This window comes from Lissotriton helveticus, chromosome 8, assembly GCF_964261635.1.
Source record: "Lissotriton helveticus chromosome 8, aLisHel1.1, whole genome shotgun sequence".
Classification (NCBI taxonomy): domain Eukaryota; kingdom Metazoa; phylum Chordata; class Amphibia; order Caudata; family Salamandridae; genus Lissotriton; species Lissotriton helveticus.
In genome coordinates, this window is record NC_136069.1 from 303,535,990 (window position 1) to 303,556,996 (window position 21,007).

Consider the following 21,007-nt stretch of genomic DNA (forward strand, 5'->3'; position numbering starts at 1 on the left):
ACACACGAGGAGCTCCGACCACGGAAGGCAGCGCCTCCACCATAGGCCTCCTCCCCACGGGAATCGGCCAGGAAGGACCTCCGGCCCACACGAACAACGGCCTTCCGACCACCTCCTCCGCACCCCGGAGGGTAGATCCGCAGGATCCGTCCGGCCCGGGAGCCGGCAAGAAGATCCAGGCCAGTCCGCTTCCGACACCCCAATACAATCGGGGGCACTGCACCGGATCCACAGCAGCCAGGATAACCGGAACAAGAGGTAAGTGCCTGCAAGGCGTCGTAGCACTACCACACAGCAAACAGGGCTTCCCGGGGCAGGATTACAGCAGGATAAATGTGAAAACACAGGCGGGCGAACGGAGCCGAGCTAAAGCGCGGCCATCTCGGTCGCGAGCTGACTAATTTCATATTCATTTAAACCATTTGCTTCTGAAGGAGGAAGGTCAGGCAAATCATCAAAGACGTCCTGGCCTTCAGATCCCAAACAATGAAGTAATAAAGAGCATTTTCTCTCAGCACTGAGATTAGTCCCACAAACTTTAGCATAGCGTTCAAAAACTACTTTCCATTTTTTCCATCTGATTGGAGGTTCACCAGGAGAAGATAAAAAAAAGGTGCAGCTGTTACATTTTGCATTTTCCTAACAAATTACTATAAACTTGTGAAAAAATACAAGAAAATATAACAACCAATCAAAATGCACATAGGAAATGAGTATGAACCAATCCAAGACAGGACCCACACAATGCTGAAAGAAATCCTTTTTTTTTTTTTTTTTTTTTTTATGTGAGTAAACAACCACAAGTTTATTTTATGTAAAAAATTGTAATAATGTTTAAATGCGCGATAATGCTTCTTTCAAATGTGGCTGCGTGTGATGATTGTTGCCTTCAAGCTTGGCTGCACAGTGACCAAATGCGCGATAACCAAATACATGTAATTGCTTCCTTTAAGCTTGACTGTAGACACTCTTGACACTCGGTAAGTTTATTATAAAGCTAAATACACGACGCGAGGTCTCTTCAAGCTTGGTTGCACACGCTCTTCAGGTTCTGAAGGTTGATTGCACAAACAGAGAGATGACGCGCTGACAGGCTTTCAATGATTTGCTCGTGGGCCAGGAAGTATAACGTGCTGACTCGTGCTCCAAGTTTGTTTATATTCAGAGAGAGAGAGAGCACGCGAAGGTAGACGCGCTGCTGGTGTGTTATCAAAGGCTGGGCTCGTGTTCCAGACGATAATAGATCAGAGATGACAGGTAATGTAGGGCTGTTAGGCTGCTCGCGCGCAAAGCTTGTTTACATATGATTAAGAAGCACGGGAACAATGACAGATGCTCGCGCTTAATCAGATTGCATGTCTTGAAATGTAAACGTAAAATCACACGGCTGGCAGCAAATGTTAAGACCAAACAGCGAAGAAAGTTAATTCACTGTCATTTAGCCCACAATTTTGTTTCTGTCATTTAGCCCACGATTATGTTTAAAAGTCTTGCTGCGTGAAGATGTTCAAACGCTCGCAGTGTTAATTATCACAATGACATCACAAACCTGTTTTTAGAGGTTCAGTTCTCAATTACTCAAACTGAAATTGATGCACGAAACCATAATGTAGCCGCAGAGCAAAAAAATATCTTCTGCCACAACAACGTCTTTTTAATGATGGGGGAACTAAGGGCCAGATGTAGGTCGCCCAATACCCGTCGGTAACAAGCGAAATTACCGAATTTCGGCCATTACCGACCGTTATTGGGCTTTTTAGATGTAGGTGGCATTTTTGTAGGATTCGGTATTTTACCGAATCGGTAATTTAAGGATTCAGTAAAATACCGAATTCTTAACATACCGATTCGGTAAATTACCGAATCCAGGATGTAGGGAGCACTCAAGTTAGTGCATTCCTCAGTTAATGATTCGTAATTTACCACCAACTACAAGTTGGTGGTAGATAATGAAAACCTTGGAAAAAGCTTTTTTTGTGCTTTTCCAACAGTGCCATGTTGCAGACATACATGCCCTTAGGGCACGTATGTCTGCAACATGTGCACCCATACACAATTGAGGGGTGCAACAGGGTGTCAAAGTGACACCCTGCCACCCTTCAATGAATTCCACCTTTTACCGAATCGGTATTTACCGATTCGGTAATTGACATTCATTCCTATGGGCCTCCAGGCACATAGGAATGAATAGCAGTTACCGAATTGGTAAATACCGATTCGGTAAATGCCAAATTTTATAGATTCGGTAAAATTTACCGAACAATTACCTACATACAATTTACCTATTCTTAAATACCGAATCGGTATGATTCAGTATTTAAGAATAGGTAAATAGTATTTACCTACATCTGGCCCTAAGAGATTTAGGGCCAGATGTAGGAGCCAAAATACCGGTCGGTAACGGACGATTTTGGCCGTTACCGACCGGTATTTAAGAATTGGCATGTAGGGGGCCAATTTTACCGATTCGGTAAATTTGCCGAATCGGTAAATTTACAGAATCGGTAAAATACCGAATCGGTATTTTTACCGATTCGGTAACTTCGGGATGTAGGTGGGACTCTTCTGAGTCCCAAAGGCCTTTCAGATTCGGTATTTTACCACCCAATTCAATTGGGTGGTAAAATACCGAATCCAGGTGTGCATGCACATGTGTGCATGCACACCTATGCCATGTGACAGACAGACATGCCCTTAGGGCATGTCTGTGCGCCACATGGCACACATGCCTGTATTTGGGGTGCTAGAGGGTGTTAAAGTGACACCCCCTGCACCCTTGCTGGAATCGGTATTTACCGAATCGGTAAATACCGATTCAGTAATGCCCATTGATTCCTATGGGCTTCAATGCCCATAGGAATCAATGGGCATTACCGAATCGGTATTTACCGATTCGGTAAATACCGATTTTTACAGATTCGGTAATTCAATTACCGATTTTACCTAATTCTCCCTCCTTCTATTTTACTGATTCATAAATACCGAATCGGTAAAATTCGGTATTTAGGAGTTGGTAAAATAGAATGACCTACATCTGGCCCTTAGAGTACAAGATAGACAATGACCTGGTGGTATGTGTTTCCTTAAATAAACAGGAAATGGGCCTTCTGTGGTAGTGAGAGAAAGAAAGCGCATTGAAATATTTATGTTTTGAGATGTGCAATGCAATGGCTTGATGACTGGACAGCACTTTATATCCTGTTGTCATTGGCCAATAGTCTTGTTTTGCTATTCTGAATATGCTAAACCTTGCACGTCTAATTAAAATGAACGATATTCCTCTTGTACGGAAGTAAAGAAGACGGTGAGGTTTTCTGTCCCGTTCTGAGGCAGCAAACTCAGGCGCTTGCTATATACTTTTACTACTATAAGTCACGGCCATCCTTTCACCCGCCAATGTTTGTTTGAGGCACAACGGCAAAGTGACAGAAAATTATCAGAAGACTACGTAATTCAACCGCCAACATCCGGCAGGCTGTATTCGCACTGTAGACAATTTACAAGTGCCGCATTGCACCGTATGCTTGACACAAACACACTCGTATTTGCACAGTCAATGCAAGTAAATGTATGGAAAATTGGATTCTAGGCACAGTAAGGATTGTATATTTTTACTAGGTGAAGCAGTCCTTTAAATTAAAAAGTTAAAGATTCTTTTACTGGTCGGTTATGTGCAGTAAACTTGCCTAAAGGATGTGCCTGAACTTTGCCAGTCACCCCCATTCGCCTTCTGTGCCCCTTGCAAACTAGACATGGCGGGCCTTATCAGCCCACAGAATCAGTTACAATAACAAACTACAGCCGGCTCGCGGGTGGAGCATCGGAGATCGCAACTACAGCATTGACATGCGAGGCCCAGCTTGCCGCACTGTTTCAACCAACAACACGTACACACGCCACACTGCATGGTCATTGCCAGTCGCCCAAGACCAAAGGCCGTGGCTAAGTGGCCGCCGTCATTAGTATGTAAGAAGAATGGAAGGAGGGTGCTGCCGTCAGAGATTGTGAGGGGGCAGAGGGTGGCAGAGGACCCCGTGTGATTGAGGGCCTGTATTTACAGGTACAACAACATCAGGCGGATTACGGCGAGAGACATGTCCTCTTTATCTCGTCTCCGTAGAACAACCGTAAACAAAGAAGTGCTTTTCAGACCTCTAGGAGATTTTATTTGACAGTTTCACTGACTACCGATTTTATGATAAGCCGCAGTTAAACAGTGCTCGGTTTACTCTATACAGCAAGACAAGCAAGGGCCGCGCGGCCGTGAAAGTGAAAGTATTGGCCAGCGATGTAGAGGAAGAGATATGAATCAGTGAGTATGTATGTAGTAATTGGTATTGGTGTGTCAATGGTTTCGAAAATGGTAGTCTGCATTTTACAGTGGGTGTATCAAAGGTTATATTAGAGTGTGAGGAGGTGCATCAGATTTTCACGTGGATGATGTCATCAGTGATGTCATCAGTGATGTACCTGACCATGTCATGAATGATGTAATATGTGACATCATCAGCAGTGCATTGCTTGGGTGCAAGTTATAGTTAGCAGTACTAACTATCATGCAAGATTTCTATGGCTTTGTATGAGTGAAATGTCCAACTAACTATAACGTCCCTGAAACCTATGTTTTTTTTCAGTGAATATATATATATATATATATATATACATATATATATATATATATATATACTGCTCACCGATTATGCTTTTTCGCAAAAACCACAGCACTCCAGAGGGATAAATCAGATCCACAGATTTATTTCATTCAGGGACCACACAAACGCGTTTCGGCGTTCTGCCTTCGTCAGTGTCATTGACACTACACTATTGACATGTTAATAAAGTTTCTTAACATACATGGACATAAACAAAGGACTCAACCCTCCAAAACAACATAGGCGCCATCTTAGAATATATATTATTTCATTACATTGCCTGCATGCTGTCATCTTTCACCTTACAAATGGGTTACTTTTTTGTAGTGAGAGGGTATATAATGTTGTGGTTTTAAAAATTTCACTTATAGAGCCGTGGATCGGCTAATGTTCTTCGTTACTCTACCCAAGTTATTAAAAATCTATTTGTTCAGAACAGAGCCAAAAGAAGGTTCAAACTATCCAAAAGATCAAAAAAGGATCACTTAAAATTATCACATAAAATACAATGGAACACCCAAGTTAAATTCACACACAGTTCTGTTCCCGTTGCTTTCAATAAACTTCATCAAACGGCACTCAAATAATAATCACTCTGAGAATTCATTCCCTGATCTATTAGTTCATCACATCCTGATCTCTTATTGCTTCTTCACATTTAGATCAGATTCCCAATATTCTTTACATACATATCACACCATAATTGCAGCAAATGAATCAGCATATCCAATAGTTCTCCTATTTCTATAACATTTCCCCAGATGAACCGCCATCTCCTCCCCGCTATTTAAGCCCCTAGGATGTTTGGTAGATAGGTCTATGATGTATCTTGACTCTAATCTACGGACCCGTCTCTGCCGGTCCCCACCTCTGACACTCAATGGAACAGAATCCAGCCCATATATATATATATATATATATATATATATATATATATATATATATATATTATTCAAAAAGAAAAGAGAAAGACCAATCTTAGAACAGCAGCAAAATACTTAGTTTAGAGGTTAAGAATTAAATTGGAGAGCAATACCGAATAGATTAGGAAGGTAGATTCAGGAGCATGTTTGTAACATAATGTTGTGTATCATTTAAATTGCAGGTCACCTGAGAGATCAGAAAGAGAGTCATTATTTCAACATGTGAAATACCAGAGCAAGAGAGTAGTGGTTAACCAGAGTTCAACTAACCTAAGGCAGTCTCTTCTCTATCCCCATCCCCTTTCCCCCTCCAGGTTCACTTTGACCCTCTCCATTCTTAGGGGGTCTGAGTGGAATCTCGGGTTGGGAAAAAGGCATCAATTTGCTCTTGTGAAATCTTAAGATTACGGGAGTACTGACTGCTTGGCAGGTTCTCTGACATGTAGAGTACATTGGCATGGAGTACAGTGGCATAGCGTAGACTGCAGTGGCATAGAGCGGGGTAGAGTGGTGAAGAGTGCAGTGGCGTAGAGTAAATTGTTTCAGAGTGGACTGGTGCAGGGTAGAGTTTAATGGCGCAGGGTAGAGCCCAGTGGCATAGAGTAGAGTGTTGTTAAGTAGAGTGACATAGCTTTGATTGCAGTGGCGTAGAGTGGAGTGGCGAAGAGTTCAGTGGTGTGGAGTAGATTGTTTCAGAGTAGAGTGAAGTCGTGTGGAGTGGTGCAGGGTTGAGTTGAGTAATATAGAGTAGTGGGGTAGAGTGCATTGGCAGTAGAGTGCAGTATTGCAAAGTGAAGTGGTGGGCAGTGGTGCAGAGTGGAGTGGCCTAGACTGTAGTGGTGTAGAGTGCAGTGTCATAGGGTGCAGTTGTGCACAGTAGATTAGAGTGGTGTAGAGTGCGGTAGAGTGGCATTGAATGGTGCACAGTTGAGTGCAGTGGCATAGAGTAAAGTGGTGCAGAGTAGAGTAGCCTTGATTTGAGTGACAGAGAGTGCAGTACAGTGTTATAGAGTTCAGGGGTGTAGAGTAGAGTGGTGCCTAGTAAAGTGACAAAGTACAATAGTGTGGAGTGGCATAGAGTGCAGTGTTGCAGAGTAAAGTATAGTGGATGTAGGACAGTAGCATCTGCTTTCATGGTTAACCCCACTTTTGCTGCTGACACTGTGTTTTTTGACTAGTCTGGCTAATCAGGAACCGAGTCACTGTGTAAGCTCCCTAAATTTGTCATAGTAAGTACTTTGGTACCTCCACAATTGGCTACTGGTGTACCCATGTAAGTTCCTTCGGTAACGATATATCTGTAAGAAACATTAGTTAGTTATAGATTCCTTACCGCCCCACCCATCCTCTCTGTTCTGCGAACTGATTTCTAGGGTTAAGGACATCCTTTCAGGGTCTAGTTTTGTGCACCAATGGTCAGTGTCTTGCATGGCTCTGTGTTTCTGACGCGGAAAGGTGTGTATAGAACTGACGTCAGCGTGTGTAATGGTTTCCAGGCAGGTTCCGCAGGAGCGTCAGGAATCCAAAGACAATCCACAGCCTTCCCCTACGGCCTTCCGACTCTATCAAACCCTAGAGTACCGAGAGGCTCGCCAGGGGAAAACAGGCAGACAAAACAAGGAAAGGCGGGGAAGACAAAGATTGTGGCTGTAATCCTCTGTGTGTAAGTGGTAGAAACACTGCAAGGACTTCTGTTGGATGTGAGGGCTGAAAGAAAACACAGACTTTCTAACCTCAGTTAACACACACACAACAACGTCACTATTTGTTGTACATAATATTTTACATACCATACAAGTCGTAAGCTACGTTGTAGAGTAGATCTGTAATGCCTGAAAAGGTTCAGCTCTAGCTAGTATATGAAGAACAAGAAACAATAGTAACCATTCAATATATCTGAGAGCTTGTATATGTCCGATTTGTAGAGCTCTTACATAGTAACCTGTAGAAGGCTCCTAAACCAGCGTCTATAATGCCTTGGACTGGACAGGACTCTGATAATAACAACTCTGTGTATCTGAAAGTCAATGATACAAGACAATGTCTATTCAAACACAATGTAAAATTAATCAAGGCACAAGACAAAGAAAACATAAGTGTAGCGCATAGCGCTGTTACCGTGATTCTGTGTAGTGAAGAGGAAAATCTGCGCCTCACACGAGTCCACGCAAGAAAACCCCAAACACAATAGGTATATGACCAGGAATACAGGAAGTGAAGGAATAGATCGGGTTACAGCCAAGCGGTAAGTAACAGGCAAAATATGGAAGGGAACCCACCGGATGGCGGAGACCAGGCCCGGCCGCCGGGTGGGGGAGTAAGGTAACAAACCTAAATACCTAAAAGTGTGCCCTGCTGAACGGCGGAGACCAAGCCCGGCCGTCAGAGGAAGCAGGTAAGTGTCAGGGCTAACAGCAGGGATTAATACCCGGCCGGACGGCGGAGCAAAGCCCGGCCGTCGGGCGGAGCAGGTGAGCAATGGGGAATTGCTGGGACTAATGCCCGGCCAGACGGCGGAGCACAAGCCCGGCCGTCGGGCGGAGCAGGTGAACAATGGTGGTCGCGGGAACAGCTGCCCGGCCGGACGGCGGAGAGCAAGCCCGGCCGTCGGGCGGAGCAGGGGAAAAGAAAGAAGGTTCCGTAAAACAGGCGTAAGCCACGGAACAGCAAAGAGAGCCAGAAACTTCAGAAACCTAGGACGAAGGAAAAACCCGGTCTCGGAAGGACCAGCAGGAAGTCAGGCAAAACGGGAACACGACGGAACTGCAATGACGGAGCTTGACGCCAGAACGTAAAGCGTTGCTCCAAGGGCTCTGCATACATTTATAGAGTCTTTTCTTAAAGGAACAGCACCTCGGGGATCTCGGGGCATGACAGCGTGCGAGGGCGGCGTCTAAGTAGCTGCCGCGATGTCATCCCGGCAACCAGAACGCTGAAGACGGACACGGAGCTGACCAATGCCACCTTCCGATGTGCAGAGGAACTTCTGATGAAAAACATGTGAATTGTTATATGTACAGCATAAAGTGTAGAGCTGTACCTCAAGTAAGATTATTGAATTGTTGAACTTGTCTGCTATGGTGAGGTGTACTTTGAGGCGCTATCAGTCAAACCAAGATAGGGGTGTGGCTTGGGCACCGATGGTGAAGGTCGCCTAACCGCTCGGCTCCGTGATCGAGCCTTGGATTATCCTGTTAAAACTGCCTCTGGACACCCCCGAAGCATCCCAACAGCTAGGAGAAGGGTCTCCCCCACCGAGACCCAGCAGAACGAAGCCTAATTGTCCCCCTGGCTAATGCGGAGTTCATTGCCAAACTGCCCGGGGTGCATGGCCGAGCGAAGGCAAAATGGCGGCTGCTGATTTGCATCGCGCCCACTGACAGACGGAGATCGCGGAGGGCGCTGCGGTGCCGGGTGCGCCTACCTGCTGCCGCTGAGGGGCTGTGGCCCGGGAACAGGTCGTGGGGCTGCTGGGGCGCGCCGCGGCTGGCCGCCAGAGTTTCTGGCCGACGACCTTGCTGCTGACAACCTACGGCACTGGTGACGAGCTTCCGCCTGGCGGCTGATGCAGCAGTCTTGTCGCCGCGGGGTTCTGCTTTCCTCACCAGCGGAAAGGCCTGGGGCGGCGGCGGAGGAGCTCCCGACTCTAGGAGAGAGTCCCAATTATTTCCCGAACCGGCGGGAAGGCGGAGAGTGCACGCGGCTCTCTACCCCCCTGCCTGCAGCGGGACGGTTTGACGGCCTGCGTGGGGGGAGCGAGTCCGCGATCGGCACTGGTTTGGGCGAGGGGCCTGCGTGGTGGTCTGCTGCTGGCGCCGCCGCTGGCTCCCCGGATGTCCCGCTACCCCGGCGCTGAGTGCGGTGGAGCTGCATGCGGGGGGGGCTACTCGAGCACCGGAGACCACGTGCTGCGAAGCTGAGGAGCTGGCTGTGAGGAGGCTGGGGACGAGTGTTGGACACTGGGGGGTACCTGCCAGTGATCACCCAGCGGGCTGAGTGCCCGTTTCCTGAGGGTGCGACCCACACAATTGCCTGGATCACTGGAACCCAGACTGATTGCTGGAATTGGGGGCTCATACCGGTGGCCCAGCTCGGCACCCTGTACAGAAGCCTGGCGACGAGGCCGGAGAGTGCTGGGCTACCGCCCACTAGTTGCCATTAGCTGCCGCTGGACGCCCCACGCGTGCCTTCCACCATTGCCGATCCTCGAGCTGCTAGATCTGGAATCATCCCTGGAACGCCTCTGAACTAAGAAGAGGTGGCACTACCGCTGAGGGCGCGTGAATATCCCAGCTGTTGATCTGCTGGGGTTAGGAGAGACTCTTGCTGAGACAGTCCGGGGGGGCCTTGGGGCTGGCACTAGCTTGACGGATGTCCTGCAAGGGAACCCTTGGTCATCTACTTTCCCCACTGTAACCTCTCTGACCTGGATGATCTATAGTGCAGCAGACCGCGACTGGGTCCACCTCAAACCGCTGCAGCTGGCAGCGGGGCCCATGAGAACTGTTCGCCGGATCCCCGAGGCTATATATTTGGGCCCGAGCAGCGCACGCCTAGGAGACATCCCAGACGACCACTGGGGCAAACACCAATCGAGATAGGCTCTGCCGAGATCCCCCTGTCCCTGGGCCGCTTCCCCTCGCCTATCAACGGCGAAACATGACGACACTCCTGACATGGGGAAACCCAAAGGAATCAAAGGGGCCATGCAATCTACATCAGACGCAGAGATGCCGGACAAGGGAGACCACCTGGACTCTGGTCAGTCACGAGATTCTCACTTACAGCTCCAGCTGGACAAGATCCTGGCGGCGATAACGGACACCCGTGCAGCGCTTTAGCAAGATATAGCGCAAGTGGCCACGGGACTCGGTTTGCTCCGAGCAGACCACGCCAAGCTATCTGATAGGGTCAAAGAGGCGGAAGATACTATACATACCATGGCGCCGGCACAAAAAGCCCTCTCAACCACTATGACTGATGTTCTGGACCGCATAGATGCACTGGAGAAACGAGCTGAGGAAGCGGAAGGATGCAATCGCCGGAACAACATCTGAATCGTAGGCCTGCTGGAGAAAGTGGAGGGGGGGGGGACATGGTTTGCTATCTTGAAGGCTGGCTTCAGACAACGGTAGCCCCGGAAGGTCTGTCCACCTTTTACACGCTGGAACGAGTGCATAGAGTTCCGTCCAGGCCGTTGCAGCAGGGCCGACCTCCGCGCCCGGTGGTAGCACGGCTATTACACTACCGAGACAGGGACCTGCTGCTTCACAATGCTCGGCTAAATGGCCCATTTCAGGTGGAAAACAGTAACGTCAACATCTTCCCGGATTATACTTACAAGACGCAGCGCAGAGGCACCTCCTTCCTAGCGGTCAAAAGAGAACTGAGAAGTGAGGGCATCCAATACTCCTTGCTATTCCCAGCTCGACTCCGAATAATTGTTGATGACACCACCAAATTCTTTGACACGCCAGAAGACGTCTGCACCTGGCTGGAACTGTACAGAACCGGTAGAGACGGATTTGGTCCACGACCTGGAACTTTATCTGAGGGATTGCCGCGATGGAAATCCCGGCGAATCCGTAATTGATGCAGAGGGACCGGACGACCTTCATCATCGGAGGCGGCGGCGGGGCGGCGGGGCGGCAGGGAGTCCTGGAGGTGATATCTAACATTTCGGGATCACAGGATGCCCCATCGCTGGAGGAGGCGGAGTCCGGCAAGGGCGATGACCGTACGGACACTGAGGGCTCAGAAACTAACAGTGTGCCGCTGCCTGTGATTACCCCAGCGACAGCCGAAGGAATATTAGATGAACAATGAGAAACTCTGGTGAGCTGTTGAGGTTCGGGCACGAACTATGGCGTACTGTCTAATGTGAATTGAGGAAGGGAGCGGCTTATCCACAAAGGGGCAACGAGTAAAGGCATTGATGAACATAGTTACTTTGGGCTCGATCACTCACAAGGAGCCTGAGTTGGGGGTGACGTCCCGCGGGTACCCCACCCCCTTCATTGCCCTTAAGCATACCCACGGTGACTACTGTTGGGTTAATTGTCAGTATCTTTTGGGAGTGTTTGGATGGGAGCTAGATTGCGAGCTTCAGGTCCTGTTCTGGGGAGAGGGAAAGGTTGGGGTAATTCTATAATGTTGGAGGGAGGGTATACCATCGGCGCTGATAATACATCACACTTGGAACACTTACATACTGGATGGGGGAGTGGGAGCAGGGCACTATGGGACAATCGATGACTTACCAAATTTGAAATGTATAACCTGGAACGTCAGGGGACTCCACACTATGACGAGACGCCACAAAATACACGCCTATCTAGTGCGAAGAGGAGTTCAGATTGAGCTATTGCAAGAAACACACTTAACAAAGACAGAGGGGATAGCCTTACAGCGCAGATGGAGGGGCCAAGTGTACAATACCACATATTCAGCGTTCGCCAGGGGTGTTCTAATTTGGATCCGGGCTGGGGTCCCATTTCAGGTTACCAGACAGATCATAGACCCTGAGGGGAGGTTCGTAGCCATAGCTGGAAAGTTGGGCGGTAGGGACATTAACCTCTGTAGCGTGTATGCACCCAATGTGGACCAGCTGTCCTTCCTTACGACACTATCGGGGTCCCTTGCTCACTTTCTAGTAGGGCCACTATTAATAGGAGATGACTTTAATTCGGTACTAGATGTGACCCTCGACAGATCACATCCCCCGTTGGCGGACTCCCCAACACACCGTACTGCCAAGGGCAGACTGGAATGGCAGACACGCTGGGACCTAACCGATATTTGGCGCGCTCAACACCCACAGACCTGAGATTATTCCTTTTACTCGGGAATGCACGAGCTCCATGTGAGGCTTGATGCGATGCTGTGTTCTCCACCTCTAATACCAATGATTATGAGAACGGAATATCTGTTGAGGACGATATCAGATCATAATCCTCTATTGCTCGCTATGCAATGGTTCCCTAGCACCTCCTGTGTTCCCACCTGGAGGCTATGTCCGGAGAGGCTGGAAGACCCACTTTTTCATGAGGCACTAGATAAGAGGATAACTCAATACTTCACAGATAATGCTGGCACAACGAAAGCGAGAGCAACGGAATGGGATGCCTTCAAGGTGGTCGTTAGAGGGTTTTGCATAGGTAAAAAGAGAGGTATACGGAGGGTGCTCTTGGACGATCTCGATAGAGCAGACAAGAAACTCTGAGAAATGGAGCTCTTGCGTCCTGGCCACCCCGAACTACAGGAGCAGATTAGCGCGGCGAAGGAAGCAGTGGCGGTAGAAACGGAGCGGTTGCGCAGCTTCGACTACAAGGCATACACAGCCAGGTCCCATGCAGAGGGCGACAAATCAGGGGCCTTACTGGCCTGGCTCGCCGACCCTACGAGGAGAAGCTCCCCTATAGTGTCCATACGCACGGCGGGGGCGACGAGGTGTACACCCAGCCCGAGATCCTACGTAGCTTCGCAAATTATTATGAAACCCTGTATCAAAGCAAGTTAATGGTTGGTACCCCGACAACAGATAATTTTCTAGAGGGGCTCCCCTTCCCAGTGTTAGACCCTGAACAAGCAAAGGACTTGGGCAAAGACATTGAACTAGGAGAAATCCGGTGTGAATAAAACAGATGGCACATAACAAAACCCCAGGCCTAGACGGATTGCTTATTGAGTTTTACGTGAAATACATGGACCTACTGGCCCCACGGCTGCTAGAGGTCTATGGAGAGGCGAAACAATTAGGCTATCTACCACACTCCATGCGAGAAGCGCTGGTAATCCCCCTACCTAAACCTGGCAGAGAGAGTAGCGATACAACATCATACAGGCCACTATCGATGCTGACTACTGATTATAAAATTTTGAGTAGCATCTTAGCATCCCGCCTATTAGAGCACATGACCACACTGTTCCACGAGGACCAAGCTGGTTTCATACCAAAGAGCAACACCACCATGAACATACGCCGCTTGGTACGGCTTCTAGAAGAGGACCACTCAGAGGCCCACCACCCGATGATATTATCGGTAGACTTGGAAAAGGCGTTCGACAGTCTAGAGTGGGAATACCTGTACAAAGTGCTTACGCGTTTCGGGGTGGAAGAGGATTACCTGAAGTGGACTGCTGTGCTATACACCTCGGCGACGGCTAGAGTAAAAACGGGTGCACTAATATCGTCACAATACCCAGTAGAAAGAGGCACGAGGCAGGGATGTTCACTGTCCCCGCTGCTATTTGCGTTGGCAGTGGAACCCCTCGCAATGTCAATCCGTACGGGAGCCCATTATAGGGGATTACGGAGCAAAACTGGACAGCAGTATATATCACTGTACGCTGATGACCTCCTACTTTTTCTCGAAGATGGTGACGGAGCCTTAATGGGAGCCGAAACTCTTTTAACCAATTTTGGCGAAATTTCCGGCCTCAAAGTAAACTGGTCCAAGACATGTTTATTCCCAGTACACAAGGGGGTGACCCAGCCCTCCACGGCCAGAGCGATCAGATGGGAACCCAGCTGCCTGAAATATCTAGGGGTTTACATCTACCACACCCCTGCCGACTTATTAGAGCGAAATATCACCCGCTGTATTAGAGCGTTGAAGGGCAGCATGTCCTTTTGGGCTACTCTCCCATTATCAGTGGCGGGTCGGATAGCGCTACTCAAAATGGTGGTGCTCCCACGACTTCTATATTACTTCAGGACACTACCCACTTGGATCCCCCCCTGTCACCTTCCGACTCCTGAAATCTAGGATAGTGTCCTTCCTTTGGGGGACGGGGCGACGCAGAGTTGCCTTAACAACGTTAATGAGACCTAAGTAGGACGGGGGCTTAGCTGTTCCCGACTTTGAAGTATACTACTTAGCAGCTCAATTGCAGATCTACACCCAGGAAATAGCACGCGAATTTAGAGGGCCGGAGGATAAGCAGGGCCTGGGTATACCTCGGCATGTGCTCTCTTTTATAGCATTACAGCAGAAGTTAGCCCTTCGATACCTCACGCAAGAGGAAAGAACGATCAGGTTATGCTGGAACCGGACACAGCGTAAAGCGGGCGTGTTGCACCCTTACGCCCCAGAAATTCCGCTGGGAATGCTGACAGCATTGCCACACAGTGGGGATTGGTCGCAGTTACAGAGATGGGAGGAGGCAGGGATCCAAGTCCTGGGGGACCACTACGAAAACGGAACGTTGCTACCGTTTCCGGTGCTTTTAGACCGATACGACCTACCTAGAGGGGACTTCCTACTGCATTCAGCAATCATACGAGCAATACAAGCGCATTGGAGAGAAGGGCTCACAGAACCGAGAACAACGATGGCTTGCCAATATTACTATGATGGCAGCGGGAACGGTTAAAGCGGTCTTGTGCCTTTACTCCAGAATGACTACTGAGGGATTGCCTCCTCTAGAGACGCTGAAGGGCAAGTGGGAAACTGACATAGGAAGAGAGATCCCAGAGACAGTGTGGATGCAACTGATGAGAAGGGCCTGGAAAAGCACACGCAATGCGCGATTTCAACTGGTGCACTTCTATTTCCTTCACCGGGCATATCTAACCGGGGAAGATCAAAAGATATTTTGCTGCAGATTCCGCAGGATGTCCCAGGTGCAGGGCAGCTGGGGTAGAATTAGAACACATGCTATGGACATGTCCTATGCTAACTCCTTACTGGAAGACGGTGGGGGACACTCTTAACGACATAACGGAGCGAGGCTTGGTGTTTGACATGGCCGCTGGGGTTCTGCATTGGTTCCCTCACACCCCTAAAAATAAAATTACAAGCAAATTCATAGACATGGGGCTTATCCTTGAGAAGCGCGAAATGACACGACACTGGAAGGCAGCGACGGGTCCCACAGGCACTAGGTGGCTCAACGAGTTTCTTAAATGGGCTGGTGGGGAAAGCATGTTGAGATTTCAATCGGCATGGCTTTAGAAATGGCGCAAGCGTGGGATGCATTTATACAAGCACTGCGCGACTACGACACACGGCACGAATCGGAGGACTAACACTATAACTGGAACACACCCCTTCAGACACAACAGGTACATTGCTCGACCTACTGATGGTGGACTCCTGCACATACTAACCCATATGACTGTAATATTTATTGCACGCCGATGGTGGGAGTTGGGGAGGGGGAGATTTACTGTTAGCATTTATTGAATAATTGGGCAAGACAAGATAAGAATACCCTTTATGGAGACTTCCTATATCTGATCCTGTTTATTCCTAGGTCCACTACCTATGGTCACTTAGTAAAGGATTATTTTAAAGGAAATTGAACAATATGGAAAATGTAATTAATGATGCATGTTGTGTGAAACAAAACCCAATAAAATTTGTTTAAAAAAAAAAAAATCAGTCAAACCAAGATAGGGATGTAACCTTTTCTATTGTGCGAGTGTATTGATTGCACTCAGTGGTGGTTCAATAGTGCACAGGAGTGAGCGCACTAAGCACAGGGACTCCGGCGGGTCTACTGTTGTGTGAGAGTTGTTAGTCTTTTTGCTGTTGTGGAGATTTCTGGTTAGACGAAGGAGGCAGACGAAGAACTGTAGTGAAAAGTGGATCAGGAAGTCTTGCCAGTATTCAGGTGTTGAGTCATTTTAGTGATGCTTATACTAAATTGAGGGTGCACAACTCACAAAGTCCAGGAAGCCAAAGTATATGAAAAATGTCACTTCTTTATTAGAAAATTATTTCACGTTTAAGACCATTCCAATCAAGTTATCAGCCTTTTAGTGATGCGCAGGGATTGGCTGGTGAATGGCATAGCCGTACTGCAATAGGGTGGACAGAGATGCACTGATATTGGTGTGCTAAACTTGAACACAATACTACAGGGAGTGTGTGGAATTGAGAGAGAGAGAAATTAAGAATTTGTCAGTATGAGAAATCCTTTCTTGAAAAAAGAGAAAGACGTGAATAAAGAAAAGAAATTTCCATCCGAAGGCGCACACCAGCTAAGGGAATGGTGGCAGAAAGAGTTACACGTGCATGTGGCTTAGCCAATGGTGCAAACAAACATCCAAATATGGAGAATTATGATTTCCACTGAGTGGGACTTTCCATATTCCCAGAAATGAAAATTTGAGACAGAGGATATACAATTTGAAACCTCGGCTGAGACCCACGTATTTTGAGGCTTTAAATCTTTGGGAGCCGCCGGCAAGTGACAAGAAAATGAAGAAGTTTGAATTAAAAATCCACAATATGGCTTAATTGTGGATAAATGCGCTAGAAGACGAGAGGCAGAAGAGATGAAGGGAGGAAGTAAGTTTGACAATTGGAGCTTATCCATTGAAAAGAGACTGAGGAAACAGCAAACGAGAAACCAGGAGAGAAAGGGAAATCTAAAAACGAGTCAGCATCAGAGAGTGAGGAGGACACCTTTATCGATGCGCTCTTCAGCAGAAGACTACCCCCAAATAGCGGGGCAGCTGTACCAAGCGGTACTGCTCCAATGATAACTGATACTAGCATAGACCCCAAAATCCGTGGAGAAGTTCACGTACCCCCTGGGTATTTATAAACCTCCATTTCAACCTCTGCCCAGCCCTCAACAAGCACACACTTTTGTCAGGTGTTCAACCACTTCTCCCTGCCCAGACAGTTGCTAGCACTCCTCTAAGTCCGGCCCCTCACCAATGCCCATCATAATAGCACTAGGCAATCCGCAAGGAAAGGTTTCGACAAGTTCAACAACTGTTCCAGGTTAAATGATTATTGCAACTCTACCGGTTAGCCCATCAAGTTCTGGACATACTCCACAGAGACTTAATGTTGCCCAGATAAAAGCTGACTTTAAATAAATTGTTAATGGTAACATAGGGATAGATTTCTTCGGACATTACAATGAGAGCGAATTGCTCTGCATGAGCAAGAAAGCTGCAAGGGTAGCAGAAGAAGCACATGCGAGAATGGAGAAGGTGACAGATAAATGCGGTGTCGATTTGACACAGACACAAAAAAAATGCAGTAGAATATTCGGATGATCATGGGCAATAAGCTTTTGAAGCTACTGAAGTTGAGAGGGTTGAAAACACATGTGAGAGAGTTTATTGAGAACATTAGGCATTGGAGCAAGACCAAGAGGTTTAGACAGCTGTGTTCCAGGAAGAAAAGTGTTATGGTTAAATGGAAGAACGAAGTAGCCAAGGAAGATGAGGAAGAAGCTGCAGGAGAAGCAGTAAGGGTATACCCTACAGTGAAGTGCAGGGAGGATCATTTGTACATGTCCTATGGTCCTTGACAGATCTCTTCTACTTTAAAAAGCCTCTTCCTAAATTAAGGGAAAATCTCGAAAAGTGGGACACACAGAGGGACCAGCTTGTTACCTTTTCATAGGTCTTTTGGGAGGATTTGGGTGTGTTCTTCGAAGTGGCGATCCCAAAGGACCTAAGAGCAGAATGCAAAAGTGCAGTGGAGTGACAGACCCAGGAGTCCCCTAGAGTAGCAGGAATAAATGCACCTTCACTCTTGCTAAAGGCCACATTCGAGAAGGTTATAAAATAACACTAAAAAACTATGGTTCAGAGGGAAATAAATTGGCCCAAGATTTTCCAAACCTCTGAAGAACTCAAAGAGTCTATACATGCATACTTTCAGAGGGTGATCCAGGTGTACAGGGAGCATAGTGGACTAAATGATCTTCTTGGAGATAACATGAGAGGATTCCTCGTCTCTTTTGTGCAAGGACCACGATCTGAAATCAGTAAACAGATCGTTCAAGGTGCTCTTTGCTGGCAGAGTATACCCCCTGAAGAGATTATGCAGTATGTAAAATATTGCAGTGCCATGTTAGAAGCTAAAAGAAAGGGACTCAAGGAAAAGTTTAAGATTGCCCAGACCCTACTAGTGCATAGTAGAGGTATGAAGGGACTTAAAGTACCCCATTGAGGACCTGAAATAGACCCCAGTTTTGGGATAATAATACAGGGAGTTTCTGTGGAATGTGGTGCAAGTGCCCAGGGAACAGGAAGAGGTACTGGTAGCACACCAGGAACTATCATAAGTGCCCCTAAGAAGGTTACCTCTTGTCACATCTGTAACAAGGTTGGGCATTGGAAGCAGGAATTTTTCTACAATCCTGATAGAGCCCTGATTGATGCTTAGGCTGTGAATTTCACAGTGCAGGGAGAACATCCCCCGATACCCAGACCCCCTGTGCCAGCTGCAGAGATCCCAAAACCTGGCATGTCATGGAGTTCACTCGGCCCAAAGCAGATAGAAGGGGGAAATTCCCATTCCAACAGAGTAATAAGGTTACCCGTAATCCATGTGTGCCCCAGAATGGTCCTATTCCTATGATGTTGGAGAGTTCCACAGATTTTGATCAGCCCCAATGATAGTGCCTGAGGAGGGAAAGAAATGCGTACTTGGCACAGTCCTAAAAGTGGAACAGAATGGAAAGTTTGTAGATAGAGAGGTTAACAATATTCCCATATCTTTCTTGATGACACAAGAGCCACTTGCTTCACTGTTAGAACAGTTGAGGTCCCGAACCTACCCCTCTTAGGAAAACAAGTCCCAGTTGTAAGCATTACAAATCAGCATCATACCAATCAGATTACTGCACCTGTCATAGTGAAAATTGGAGACATGAAAGAACAACACCAGCTCGCGGTATGTGATTTGAGCCCTGATAAGTTTGTTGCCTTTGCAAACTCAACTGCTGATCTACTGTACCCAGGATTACGTAGGGACTGAGACCCAAGTAGCAGATGCAAAGTTCAAGCTACAGACACCATAACCTGTTGTCCGGTTGTATCTGGCCATTACCAAAGGGGACCAACCCATTGATCTGAAAGAGACAGTCAGAGAGGATGTTTGGGGTTTTACAGGGAAAGTGATTGAATTGATTAAAGGTGCCAAACTCCTAGATATCACCCTTCGGCCAAATGCAGTTTTTCCTAAAATGCATCCTTACAAGATGACCCCAGAGGCTATTGCAGGAATCACTCCTGTCATTGTGAGCATGATAGAACAAGGAATTCTAAAGGAAGTCATCAGGAGTTCATGTAACTCTCTGATCATGGCTGTACAAAAAGCCCCCCCAAAAAGAGGACAGTGCAGGACTTTAGGACAATAATTCAAATAGTCATTCTATGCTTTTCTGTGGTACCGAACACTGCTGTGATTTTCTTCCAAATTCCCCCAGAAGCTGACTGGTTCATGGTCATTGACCTTTCCCAGGTGTTCTTCTTGCTTCCCCTACACCAAGAGAGACAATTTCTCTTTACGTTCCTGTTCAAAGAGAAGTCTCTTGAGTGATGTTGTGCTCCTCAAGAGTACACAGCAACTCCATTCTATTTCCCCAATAATATTACAATATTGTCAAGAGGAAGACATGTACTTGAGATAGAGAAGGGAGTTAGACAAGCGTCCCATGAACGCATTGAAACATTCCTTAAGATGAAGTTAATGACTACACAGAAAGAAGTGCGAATGTTCTTGGGCATGGTTGGCAACTGCCGACAGTGAATCCCAATCTTTTCCTTTGTGGCAATGACTTTACTGAGGCTGATACACAATGATGTCAATGGCCTAGTACCAAAGGATGATAAAAGCATGGAAGTCTTCCAGGAGCGCAAAAATTAACTGCGCAGTACACCCGCTCTTGGAATGCCAGACTACACTGAAGAATGTGTGGTCTTTTGCCATGAGCGAGATGGGTGTGCTTTATCATGTTAACAAAGGTCCATGGACAGACTAAGCATGCCATTGGGTATTTTTCAGCGAATCTTGATCCAGTAGCTGCAACATTGTCTGGTTGCCATGAGAGCTATGATCCTGCATTAGATTTGCTTCTCGCTAAGGAAGGCGGAGTCTGCAGGGTCATTCATGTTGTGCCTATGTCGCAAAAGTAGATAACCAGCTTAATATTTATGTCACTAACATCACGTATATCATACATGAACTAATTGAACTGGAAGAGCAGGTGCCTGGGAAGGCAAAGGTTCCGTATTTGGGTCTATTGGAAGAGGTTTTTCTAAGCAACAGGAATGGCTAGGAAATATATAGGTGGCGGAATTCTGAAACAGCTCTTAAATCCTTTTTTGATTTTACTAATTGGTGTTGCATGTGCACTTCTCATCTTACAATTCTGCAAAAGAATGTAATCAAGCAATGGGTTCAACTGTGGGTTCTGACATAGAATTCTTTATACCGTGCACCAGCCCATGAACTATTTAGTTGACGACTGCGTGTTCAATGCAATGTATAATAAATGAGCCAACCGTTTACAAATATGAACTCGATAAAAGTTAGTGGGTATGCTCTTGTTCAGTTCATCTTGGCAACCGGTGTTTTTTTCACGTGCTTTGGTATGTTTTGAGCTTCTTTGTCAGCGTTAGGTCTTCCTTCAGGAGGAATTTCTGTACAGTACTCGGACCTCAGTATCCTGGGT

The 21,007-nt window shown here is 47.1% G+C and overlaps 1 protein-coding gene across 1 annotated transcript in view; it reads left to right on the forward strand.

The window, feature by feature from the left end:
• The first annotated feature begins 1,117 nt into the window (after positions 1-1,117).
• Positions 1,118-21,007, forward strand: part of MPHOSPH8 (M-phase phosphoprotein 8) — a 303,929-nt gene continuing 284,039 nt past the window's right edge. Inside the window, exon 1 of the mRNA XM_078657070.1 lies at positions 1,118-1,257. The gene's annotated coding sequence lies outside the window, so the exon portion shown is untranslated. The remainder of the gene's footprint in view (positions 1,258-21,007) is intronic.